The sequence below is a fragment of the Ovis aries genome, chromosome 3 (assembly GCF_016772045.2).
Source record: "Ovis aries strain OAR_USU_Benz2616 breed Rambouillet chromosome 3, ARS-UI_Ramb_v3.0, whole genome shotgun sequence".
In the NCBI taxonomy this organism is placed as follows: Eukaryota; Metazoa; Chordata; class Mammalia; order Artiodactyla; family Bovidae; genus Ovis; species Ovis aries.
Window position 1 is genome coordinate 49,697,685 of NC_056056.1, and position 12,034 is coordinate 49,709,718.

Genomic DNA, 12,034 nt, shown 5'->3' on the forward strand with positions numbered 1-12,034 from the left:
AACTAAATTTTTGTATTTAATACTTGGTATCCAGATGTGAAAAATAATTTTATAAAGAACATACAGAAAACAGAAACTTTGTATTGGAAATGTAATATAAGAAGAAAAATATTAAGACATCAATGAGTAATTATATTTTCAATTTTTATTATTTTTCCTTTAAGGAGGTATTATTACTATACAACTATGTTACAGGTGAACAATATAGTGATCACAATTTTTAAAGATTACATTCTAAGTATATTTATTATCAGATATTGGCTGTATTACTTGTATTATACAATACATCCTTGTAACTTATTTTATACCCAGTAGTTTTTAATTCTTACTCCTCTATCCCTTTATTGCCCTTCCCTCTTTCACTCTACCTGTTGGTAATCACTAGTTCATTCTCTAAATCTGCGCGCCTTTTTTTTTTTTCTATATTCACTAGTTTGTTTTATAAGTGATAATATGTAGTATTTCTCTCCCTCTGTCAGTTTACTTCACTAAGCATAATATATTCTAGGTCTGCCCCTGTTGTTGCAAATAGCAGAATGTTATCTTTTTAAGGCTAATACTTCTCTCTCTCTCTCTCTCTCTCTCTCTCTATATATATATATATCTACACACATATAATATGTGCATCACATATGTATATATGCATGTATATAATAATATAATATTCCCCTATATATGTGTATGTGTGTGTGTGCATGTACGGCACTGGTACTGGTTAGTCAAGTGTGTCTGGGACTTTGTGACCACATGGACTGTAGCCTGCCAGGCTCCTCTGTCCATGTAATTTTCCAGGCAAGATTACTAGAGTGGGTAGCATTCCCTTCTACAGGGGATCTTCCTGACCCAGGGAAGGAAGTAATGTCTCCTCCATTACAGGCAGATTCTTTACTGTCTGAGCCACCAGCGGTACTGTTGTATATATGGCTATTCCCCTGCTACTGCTACTGCTGCTAAGTCACTTCAGTCGTGTCCGACTCTGTGTGATCCCATAGACGGCAGCCCACCAGGCTCCCCCTTCCCTGGGATTCTCCAGGCAAGAACACTGGAGTGGGTTGCCATTTCCTTCTCCAATGCATGAAAGTGAAAAGTGAAAGGGAAGTTGCTCAGTCGTGTCCGACTCTTCGCAACCCCATGGACTGCAGCCTACCAGGCTCCTCTGTCCGTGGGATTTTCCAGGCAAGAGTACTGGAGTGGGGTGCCATCGCCTTCTCCGGCTATTCTCCTATATATGTGCATATATGCATATGTATATACGAGTATTAGATTATTTATATTATAAATATTGCATTATTTATTATGTTTTACATTGCATTCTATTATGTATTATATTGTTATATATGCATATATAATACATATACTCATATACTACTCATGTACATATACACATGTGTGTGTGTGTGTTAGTCGCTCAGTCATGTCTAACTCTTTGTAACCTCATGGACTGTAGCTCACCAGTCTCCTCTGTTCATGGAATTCTCTAGGCAAGAATATTGGAGTGGGTTGCCATTCCCTTCTCCAGGAGATCTTCCCAACCCAGGGATCAAACCCAGGTCTGTGGCATTGCTGTCAGATTCTTTACCATCTGAGCCACCAGGGAAACCCCATATACATATATACATGTATGTATATATGTGCACACATACCACATTCTCTTCATCCATTCATTTATTGATGTATACCTAGCCTTCTTCCGCATCTTGGCTATTGTAATTAATACTGATATGGATATTGGGATATATATGTCTTTTCAAATCAGTGCTTTCATTTTCTTTAGATATATTCTCAAGAGTGGAACTGCTGCATGTTATAGTAGTCCTAATTTTAATCTTTTGAGTATCTTTCATAATTTTTCCACAGTGATTGCACCAATTTATATTTCCATCAACAGTGTAAAAGGGTTACTTATTCTTCACATCCTCTCTAATATTTCTTGTTTGTGGTCATTTTGATGATAGCTATTCTGACAGGAGTGAAGTGATAACTCATTGTGGTTTTGATTTCCATTTCTCTGATGATTAGCGACGTTGAGCATCTTTTAAAGTGCCCATTGGCCATCTGCATTTCTTCTTTGGAGAAATGTCTCTTCAGGAGAAATTTTTAAATGAATTGTTTGATATTTTTCTTTAATATCATGAGGTGTATGAATTGTTCATATACTTTGGATATATAATTCCTTACCAGTCATATTGTTTTCAAATATTTTTCCCATTCAGTAGATTATGTTTTCATGTTTTCAATGGTTTACCTTTCTCTGGAAATTTTCTAAGTTTAATCAAATCCCATTTGTTAACTTTTGCTTTTGTTCCTTTTGTCTTAATACACAGATCCAAAAAACAAACAAACAACAACAAAACATTTCTATAATTTATACATTCTTCCTATGTTCTCTTTTAGGAGTTTGCATGGTTGAAGTCTTACATTTAGGTTTTTAATCTATCAATATTTTGATTTTTTGAATTTGGTGTGAGGAAATGTCTTAATCTCATTGTTTTAAATTTAACAGTTAAGTTTTCCCAGTATCACTTACTGAAGACATTATCTTTTCTCTGTTTTATAATCTTTCCTCCTTTTTCAGTAATTAATTGTGTGTGGTTTTACTTCTGTTTCTGAGCCAGTGTATACTTTTTTTTTTTTTTAATTGTAGCTTTGCAGCATAATCTGAAGTCAGGGAGTATGATTCCTCCAGCTCTGTTCTTCTTTTTCAAGATTGTTTTCTCTGTTTGGAATTGTTTGTGTTTGTATATGAATTTTAGGACTTTTTTAAAGCTCTTTGAGAAACGCCTTTTGTATTTTGATAGAGATTGTATTGCCTCAAGTAGTATGGCTATTTTAATAACATAATTTTTTCCATTTAGTGAACAGTATATTTTTCCATATGTGTTGTCTTGAATTACTTTCATCAGTGACTTATAGTTTTTTGAGTACAAATAGTTTACCTCTTCAGGTAGTAAATAAAATACCCTCCTGGGTATTTTATCCTTTTTGATATAATTGGAATTGGAATTGTTTTCTTAATTTCACTTTCTAATAGTTCATTGTTAGTGTATAGCAATGCAACAGAGTTCTGTATATTAATTTTATATCCTGTAACTTTACTTAATTAGTGATTGGGTAATTAGTAATAATTTTTAACATGTATTTAGGATTTTCTTAGTATCATGTCATCTATAAACAGGAATGGTTTATTTCTTCCTTCCCAATTTGGATTTCTTGTATTTATTTTTCTTGTCTAATTGCTGTGACTAGAACATTCAATGCTGTGTTGAATAAAAGTGGCTAGAAAAGGCATCTTTGTCTTGTTCCTGATCTTAGAGGAAATGCTTTCAGCTTTTCACAGTTATCTGTGGGAATAACACATTGGCCCTTACCATGTTGAAGTATGCCCACTATATCCACTTTCTGGAAGGCCTTTATCACAAATGGATGCTGAATTTTGTCAAAAACTGTTTCTGAATCTACAGAGATGATCGTATGGCTTTCATTTTTCAATTTTTTTAATGTAGTGCATCACATTGAGCTTCAAATATTGAACCATCTTTGTGTCCCTGGAATAAGTCCCACTTGATTATCATGTATGATTATTTTAATGTATTCTTGGATTAAATTTGCTAATATTTTGTTGAAGATCTATGTTCATCAGTGATACTGGCTAGCAATTATCTTTATTGTGATATTTTTTATCCAGTTTTAGAATCAGGGTAGTTTTATCCTCATAGAATGAGTGTGAAAGTCTTTCTTCCTCTATAATTTTCTGGAATAATTTGAGAATGATGAGTATTATTTGTACTCCAAATATTTGATAGAATTCACCTGTGAAGCTGTCTAGCTCTGAACTTTTATTTCTTGGGAGTTTTTTAAATTACTGATTAAATTTCTTTGCTGGCATATGATTCATTCATATTTTTGATTTCTTCCTGGTTCAGTCTTGGAAGACTGTTCATTTAAAGAATTTATCTATTTCTTTTAGATAGTCTATTGTATTGGCATTTAATTGTTTGTAGTAATCTCATGATCCTTTGTTTTTCTGTAGTGTCAGTTGTTACTTGTACTTTTCTCCTTTTTATTTTTTTTTTGTTTTATTGATATGGGCCGTCTCTATCTCTTGATTAGTCTGGCTAAAGTTTTATCAATTGTTTTTCTGTTTTAAATGAACCAACTCTTAGTTTCATTGATCTTTTCTATTTTCTTTGTCTCTATTTCATTTATTTCTGCTTTGATCTTAAAGATTTATTTTCTTCTACTAAATCTTAGCATTGTTCTTATTCTTCTAATATCTTTAGGTGTAAGGTTAGGTTGTTACATGAGATTTTTCCTAAAGTGAGCTTGTATTACTCTAAACTTTCCTCTTAAATCTGGTTTTTCTGTGTCCCATAGATTTTGGATCATGGTGTTTTGTTTTCACTTTTCTTCAGTTATATTTGAGTTCCTATTTGATTTTTTCAGTGAACCATTGATTATGTATGGTATGCTGTTTTTAGCCTCCATGTGTTAATGTTTTTTGTAGGTTGCTTTGTAATTGATTTCTAGTCTCTTAGTGTTCTAGTCAGTAATGAAGCTTGATATTATTTCAAGTTTCTTGAATTTACAGAGGCTTGTTTTGTGGCCTAGTAGGGCTCCCCTTATAGCTCAGCTGGTAAACAATCTGCCCACATTGCAGGAGACCTGGGTTTAATCCCTGGGTTGGGAAGATTCCCTGGAGAAGGGAAAGGCTTGCCCACTCCAGCATTCTGGCCTGGAGAATTCCATGAACTGTATAGTCCATGGGGTTGCAGTCAGACACGACTGATTGACTTTCACTTTCAAGACTTTCATATGGCTTCCCAGGTAGAGTTTGTGGTAAAGAAACTGCCTACCAATGCAGGAGACTTTAGAAATGCAGGTTGTTCCCTGGGTCAGGAAGATTCCCCTGGAGGAGGGCACAGCTATCCACTCCAGTACTCTTGCCTAGAGAATCCCATGGACAGTCTATCACCGTACCGCCCTGAACACACCTGATCTCATCTGATCTTGGAAGCTAAGCAGAGTTGCTCCTGGTCAGTACTTGGATGGGAGAATCCCATGGACAGAGAAACCTGGTGCACTATGGTCCATAGGGTCACAAAGAGTCAGACATGACTGATACAACTTAGTACAGCGCAGCACAGCACAGCACATGTAACCTATACTGGAATATGTTCCATGTACACATGAAAAAGAATGTGTAGTCTGCTCCTTTTTGATGCAGTGTTCTATATATCAGTTAAGTTCATCTGGTCTAATGTGTCATTTAAGATCAGTGTTTCCTTATTTATTTTCTGACTGGATGATCTGTCTGTTAATGTCAGTGGGCTTTTATTTTTATTTTTTTTATTTTTTATTTTTTATTTTTTTAGTTTTTTTATTTTTTAAATTTTAATATCTTTAATTCTTACATGCGTTCCCAAACATGAACCCCCCTCCCACCTCCCTCCCCATTACATCTCTCTGGGTCATCACCGTGCACCAGCCCCAAGCATGCTGCATCCTACGTCAGACATAGACTGACGATTCAATTCTTACATGATAGTATACATGTTAGAATATCATTCTCCCAAATCATCCCACCCTCTCCCTCTCCCTCTGAGTCCAAAGGTCCATTATACACATCTGTGTCTCTTTCCCTGTCTTGCATACAGGGTCGTCATTGCCATCTTCCTAAATTCCATATATATGTGTTAGTATACTGTATTGGTGTTTTTCTTTCTGGCTTATTTCACTCTGTATAATCGGCTCCAGTTTCATCCATCTCATCAGAACTGATTCAAATGAGTTCTTTTTAACGGCTGAGTAATACTCCATTGTGTATATGTACCACAGCTTGCTTATCCATTCATCTGCTGATGGACATCTAGGTTGTTTCCATGTCCTGGCTATTATAAACATTGCTACGATGAACATTGGGGTACATGTGTCTCTTTCAATTCTGGTTTCCTCGGTGTGTATGCCCAGAAGTGGGATTGCTGGGTCATAAGGTAGTTCTATTTGCAATTTTTTAAGGAATCTCCACACTGTTCTCCATAGTGGCTGTACTAGTTTGCATTCCCACCAACAGTGTAGGAGGGTTCCCTTTTCTCCACACCCTCTCCAAAAGTTTCCTACTATTTTTGTGTTACAGCCAACTTCTCTTTTTATATTTGTTTACAGTATTCTTGCCTGGAAAATCCCATGGACAGAGGAGCCTGGCAGGCTGCAGTCCATTGGGTCGCAGAGAGTCGGACATGACTGAGCGACTTCACTTTCACTTTCACTTATATTTTCTTTATGTACCTAGGTGGTTCTATGTTGGATGCATAGATGTTTACAATTGTTCTTTCTTCTTCTTAGAATGATTCCTTGATCATTATATAATCAAGATAATTCTTGTCTTTTGTGATAGTCTTTATTTTAAAGTCTATTTCATCAGGTATAATTATTGATAACTTGGTCTTTAAAATCTCTATTTGAATGAAATAATTTTTCCCTCCCCTTTTTTTTCAGTCTACATTATTTTAGATCTAAAGTGAATCTCCTGTAGGTAGTATATATATATGGCTCTTTTTTTTAATCAAATAAACTATGACTTTATTATTCATTTGTAGAAATTATTTTTAAAACTTTATTTATTTATTTATTTTTGGCTGTGCTGAGTCTTCACTGCAACACAGGCTTTTCTCTCATTGTGGCAAGTGAGGGCTGCTGTCTAGTTGCAGCATCTGGGCATCCTGTTGCAATGGTGTCTCTTGTTGCACAGCATGGGCTCTAGGGTGCTCAGACTTCAGAAGGTGTGGCACATGGGATAAGCAGTTGCAGCTTTCAGGCTCTAGGGTGCAGAATCAATAGTTGTGGTGCACAGACTTAGATGCTCCATGGCATGGGGGATCCTCCCCAGATCAGGTATCAAACCTATGTCTCCTGCATTGGTAAGCAGATTCTTTATCACTGAGCCACAAATAAAGCCCCAGGATCTTATTTTTGAATCCATTAAGCCACTCTATGTCTTTTGTTTGGAGCATTTAGAACATTTATATTTAAAATAATCATTGATACATGTGTACTTATTGCCATTATGCTAGCTGTTTTTTGGATTCGTTTTGAGGTTCTTTTTTGTTCCTTCTTCTTTTTGTCTCTTATGATTTGATGTCTATCTTTATTAGTGTGTTCAAATTCCTTCTGTATGTTGTGGGTATATTTACTATTTTTCTTTTATTTGTGGTTATCATGAGGTTTATATATAGTAATCTACCTGTACAGGGTTATTTTTAATTGGTGGTCTCTTAATTTCAAACATTTTAATGCACCTACATTTTTACCTTCTTCCTCTTGTATTTACTGATTCTGACACCATGCTTTACGTCTAATTATTTTGTCTATCCCTCAACTGTTTATTGTGAATAAAGATGATTTTACTACCTTTGCCTTTTAGTGTTCTCACTGGCTTTGTAAATGGGTGGTTTACTATGTTTACTGTATGTTTGCCTTTACTGATGAGATTTTCTTTGAGTATTTTCATGTGTTTAGTTGTGGCTTTTTATTTTATTGTGGCCTTCCCTTGTGGCTCAGAAGGTAAAAAACCTACCTCAATACAGGAGATCTTGGTTCTATTTCTGAGTTAAGAAAATCCCCTGGAGAAGAGAATGGCTACCCACTCCAGTATTCTTGCCTGGAGGATTCCATGGACAGAAAAGCCTGGCAGGCCACAGTCCATAGGGTTGCAAAAGATTTGGACATGACTTAGCCACTAAACCACAAAAACATGGCACTAAAGTCACCCAGTTTCTTCCTCTACTTCTATTATTTTCTTCTCCATTAATCTTTTCTTTCTGTTTTCTTATATTTTTAAATGGTAGATAAATATTATGAAGGAAACATTTCTGCAAGGATGATTTTTTTCATGGAACATGAGCATTTTCATTAAAATCACCCATCTCCAAATTTTCTTATAGACATCTTTAATATACGCATTTAATTTTCTTTAAAATATTCAAAAGAACCCAAAATTTTTATACTTTGTACCTAATATCAATAAATTGAATTACTTTGATCTCTTTCTGTTATGACTTCTATTTTTAAACATTGTTCAAATTTTCAAAAGAAATGAATAAATTTTTGTAAAGTTCAAGTAAAAAATTATGTTCTGTTTTCTTTCTATGTAATTTGAGGTAAAGAGTGCTTTTATTTTCTCTCACACAAGGCTTGTTATTATTTTTATGTAAATTATTATTTTTCAGAACTTGGGCTTTTATAGCATGACTTTCTTATTCTTGTTTTCTTTATTTTTATTAGCCTCTTGCTAAACTGGAGTAATTTTAAGACTTATTTTTCAAAGAATATATGGCAGCTATTTATACTTTGAGACTTGAATATCTGAAAATTCCATTTAGTTGTTTTCGCACATAAATGATAACTTCACAAGATGTGGAATTCTGAAGTCACAAATTCTTTTCAAACTTTTCTGATGGTTCATTACCTTTCAGTCCCTAATGTTTAAAAGAGAAATATGATCCAACTTCTTTTTTCTAAACTCATATCTTATAAAATTCTTGGGATTAAAATGGATGATATTGGGGTGAAGATCAAGTCATTGGTCAAGATTTCTTCCATTTACTTTGCTTAAAGTTATACTTCTCAAGAAGATTAATCACGTTTAAAGCCATGAGAGACCTTCTACAATCTGTTTATGTCAACAATAAACAATTTCAGAAAGTTGCCACTGTTTGGATAACATCCTCAACTGGCTTCTATCACGAATAGATTTTTCCCTTTATCTTCACATTTCTTAAGTAGGAACTAACTACTGAGGTGGCAGTCAGATATGTATGTATTATTAAGCCTCTTACTTTCTAGAAAATTTCAAGAATATTTTCTACATTAAATTCAGTAATAAATACTTATTTCTTATTATTATATATGCAGTATTGTTTCTTAAAGAAGCATTTGACAAAAGACAAGGGCCTGCAATTTTAAACCTAATTAGGTACAGGTGATGTGATTCTGCAGCATACTAATAAACATAATCGTTATGAACAATCTTTTATTGGTGAATAATAGTTTTATAGAGAGTTATAGGGTCTGTATAATTTTCTTCATAGATTGCTTTAAAAAAATTGCTGATACTTTTAATGGAATTCCTGATGCTATTTCCTCTGACGAAAACCACTAACTGGGAGATCATGTTGACTTAAAACAAATAGACTGCTGATTATTTTTCCAATAAAAATAAGCCTATTGGTATCAGCAGCAGATTGCAATTTGGGGTCTGCAATGATGGCCAGCTATGTATAAGTCTCAGTACAGCAAGGACAGGAAAACTCTTTTAAAGGGGGTAAAGGATATTGGGAGGACTTTAATAAGCAAAGAGTCCATTCGAGGAATTGAGAGCTCAGTGTACAGTGCATTTTGTTTCTCTGAGTTGTCACTGTCTCTCATGGATTGAGTCTGCCAAGGAAGAAGAGAAAGTCCTTTCCTGTTGGGCTTTGCTATTGTCATATGGCTTGAGAGTTCCCCTTTCTGGCCTCCTGACTATTTTAATGACTTCTATTTATTAATCTTTATATTCCTCCATCTTTGATCAAGATCTTTCTCTGAAAGTCCCTCTGATCAAGAGTCAGGTTTTCTTGTTTCAGCAGCTTATTTTACCCTCAAAGCCAGGAAGAACCTTTCTGGATGTAGTATCTCATGTCAGAGGGAAAGCACACTGATCACAAAACTATTGAGATCATATTTGAGTAACAAAGAGGAGTAGGAAGATGAACTCACAGGCGCTTTCTATCTAAAGTCCATACGTTTTAAATTATAGACATTGGAGATCACTTAAAGCTTTGTGATCATCAAAGGTTTGGTAGGCAAACTTCCAATGCACCTGGTTCAGATGTCTTAGGAAAGCTGTCTCATCATGTCAGCCACTTTAATTGTGGGAAGTCTTTCCTTTAGATCACCAACTGATGTTTAGGTACAGTCAGTGTTGGGTATGGGTATTTTGGAGTGTCCTATGAATCTAGAAAGTGTTTGTTCCCTAGAAAGCGGTGGTACAAATGTTGGTTAGCAGTACCAGACAGGGGCCTTTTCAATAAGGTTGAAGGGAATCCTTTTGTATATGTTTTTTTTTGAATATATGAAATCTTCATGGTGCAAGGTGTAAGGAGGTTGTTGTTGTTCAGTTGTTAAGTCGTGTCTGACTCTGCAACCCCATGGACTGCAGCATCACAGTTTCTCTGTCCTCCACTAACTGCCAAAGTTTGCTCAGATGCATGACCATTGAGTCAATGATGCTATCTAACCATCCCATCCTCTTTTGCCCCTTTCTCCGTTTGCTGTCAATCTTTCCCAGCATCAGAGTCTTTTCCAATGAGACATTTCTTCACATTAGCTGGCCAAAGTGTTGGAGCTTCAGCTTCAGCAAAAGTCTTTCCAATGAATGTTCAGGGTTGATTTTCTTTAGGATTGATGGGTTTGAATCCTTGCAGTCTAAGGGACTCTTTAAAGTCTTCTCCTGCATCATAATTTGAAAGCATCGATTGTTTGGTATTCAAACTTCTACTCTTCTTTATAGCCCATCCATACTTAACTACTGGAAAAACAGTAGCTTTGACTTCATGGACCTTTGTCAGCAAAGCGATGTCTCTGCTTTTTAATATGCTGTCTAAGTTTGTTATAGATTTTCTTCCAAGGAGCAAGTGTCTTTTAATTTTATGGCTAGTCACTGTCTGCAGTGATTTTAGAGACCAAGAAAATAAAATCTGTCAGTGCTTCCATTTTTTCCCCTTCTATTTCCCATGAATTGATGAGACCAGATGCGATGATCTTACGTTTTTTAATGCTGAGTTTCAAGTCAGCGTTTTCACTCCTTTGTTTCACCTCATCAGTAGGCTCTTCAGTTCCTCTCCATTTTCTGCCACTAGAGTGACATCACCTGCATATCTGAAGTTGCTGATATTTCTCTTTAGCCACAGAAGAGGCAGTAGCCTGTGCAAAAGAAAATTTCTGTATGTGAAGCATAAAGACCATGAAAAAAACATAAAAATCCTTTGATTTTATATCCAAAAACATAGTTATATAGACAAAGAATATTGTATGAAATCTATTTGCCAGAACTTAAATGGTCCATTAGGCCATTAAAATGTCCAGTAAATGTAGTAACAGACTTTCTTGGTTTGTTTGTATGTTTAACAACTGGGATTAGTAAGGTAGGCACTTTTTGCAACTTCCTCCTTAACATTTTTCCACCAATATTGACTCATGAATGCTTTCATTTTGTCAGTAGACAAATAGTTCAAAGCATATACAGTGGGGAAGAGTGAGAAGTTTTTTTTTTTTTTTTTATAGGTTTTCACTATTTATTTATAACAAATATTCCATGTCCGGAATCCTCTTCAGTCAGTTCTTTGAGATGATGCCGTCGGCCTTGGCCAACCAGAGAAGTCATCTGATTCACCCATCCTGCGAATGGCCCCGCAGATAGAGCAGGTTTTAAAATAGCCGTTGAACCTGCCTGTCACCTTGTCAACCTCGGCCACGTTCATCTGGATGGACGGGTGGTCCTTGGCACATATGATACGGCTGCTGGCAGAGCATTTCCGAGGCACATACAGGTCCACGAACTCACCGGCGTCATTCTGCATGTTGAGCAAGCGTCTCAGGCCTTGCATCGTCCCCTTTGCCCGGACGCTAGCCACGCAGCCCACCTGATGGTACAACGATGAGGGCGAGCACACAAGTGGGAATTTTTAAAGTCTGTAGCAGGACTGAGTTGTTATTTGGTCCAAATTTGGTAAATGGGAATCTCACAATCATTTGCTCAATAGCTTTAAACAAAAAGGCAGTAGCAGTAATGGTTCTAATAAGGCAGGTATCGCCATGCCATAGAGTCCAGTTGCTATAGTACCTTTTTGGCTATAACACCCTATATAGGTAACTGGTGACCTCTATGTTTTTGAGTGAATATCCTGAGGGCAAACACTTTTTATATACAGAAAGACAAAAGGAAGTTTGATAATTTGGATACTCAAGGGCAGGTGGGTTCATTAAATTCTCCTTTAAG

At 35.7% G+C, this 12,034-nt stretch overlaps 1 pseudogene; it reads right to left on the minus strand.

Moving 5' to 3' along the window:
* Positions 1-11,355: 11,355 nt before the first annotated feature.
* LOC101120736 (small ribosomal subunit protein eS21-like) lies at positions 11,356-11,615 on the minus strand (annotated as a pseudogene).
* Positions 11,616-12,034: the final 419 nt, after the last annotated feature.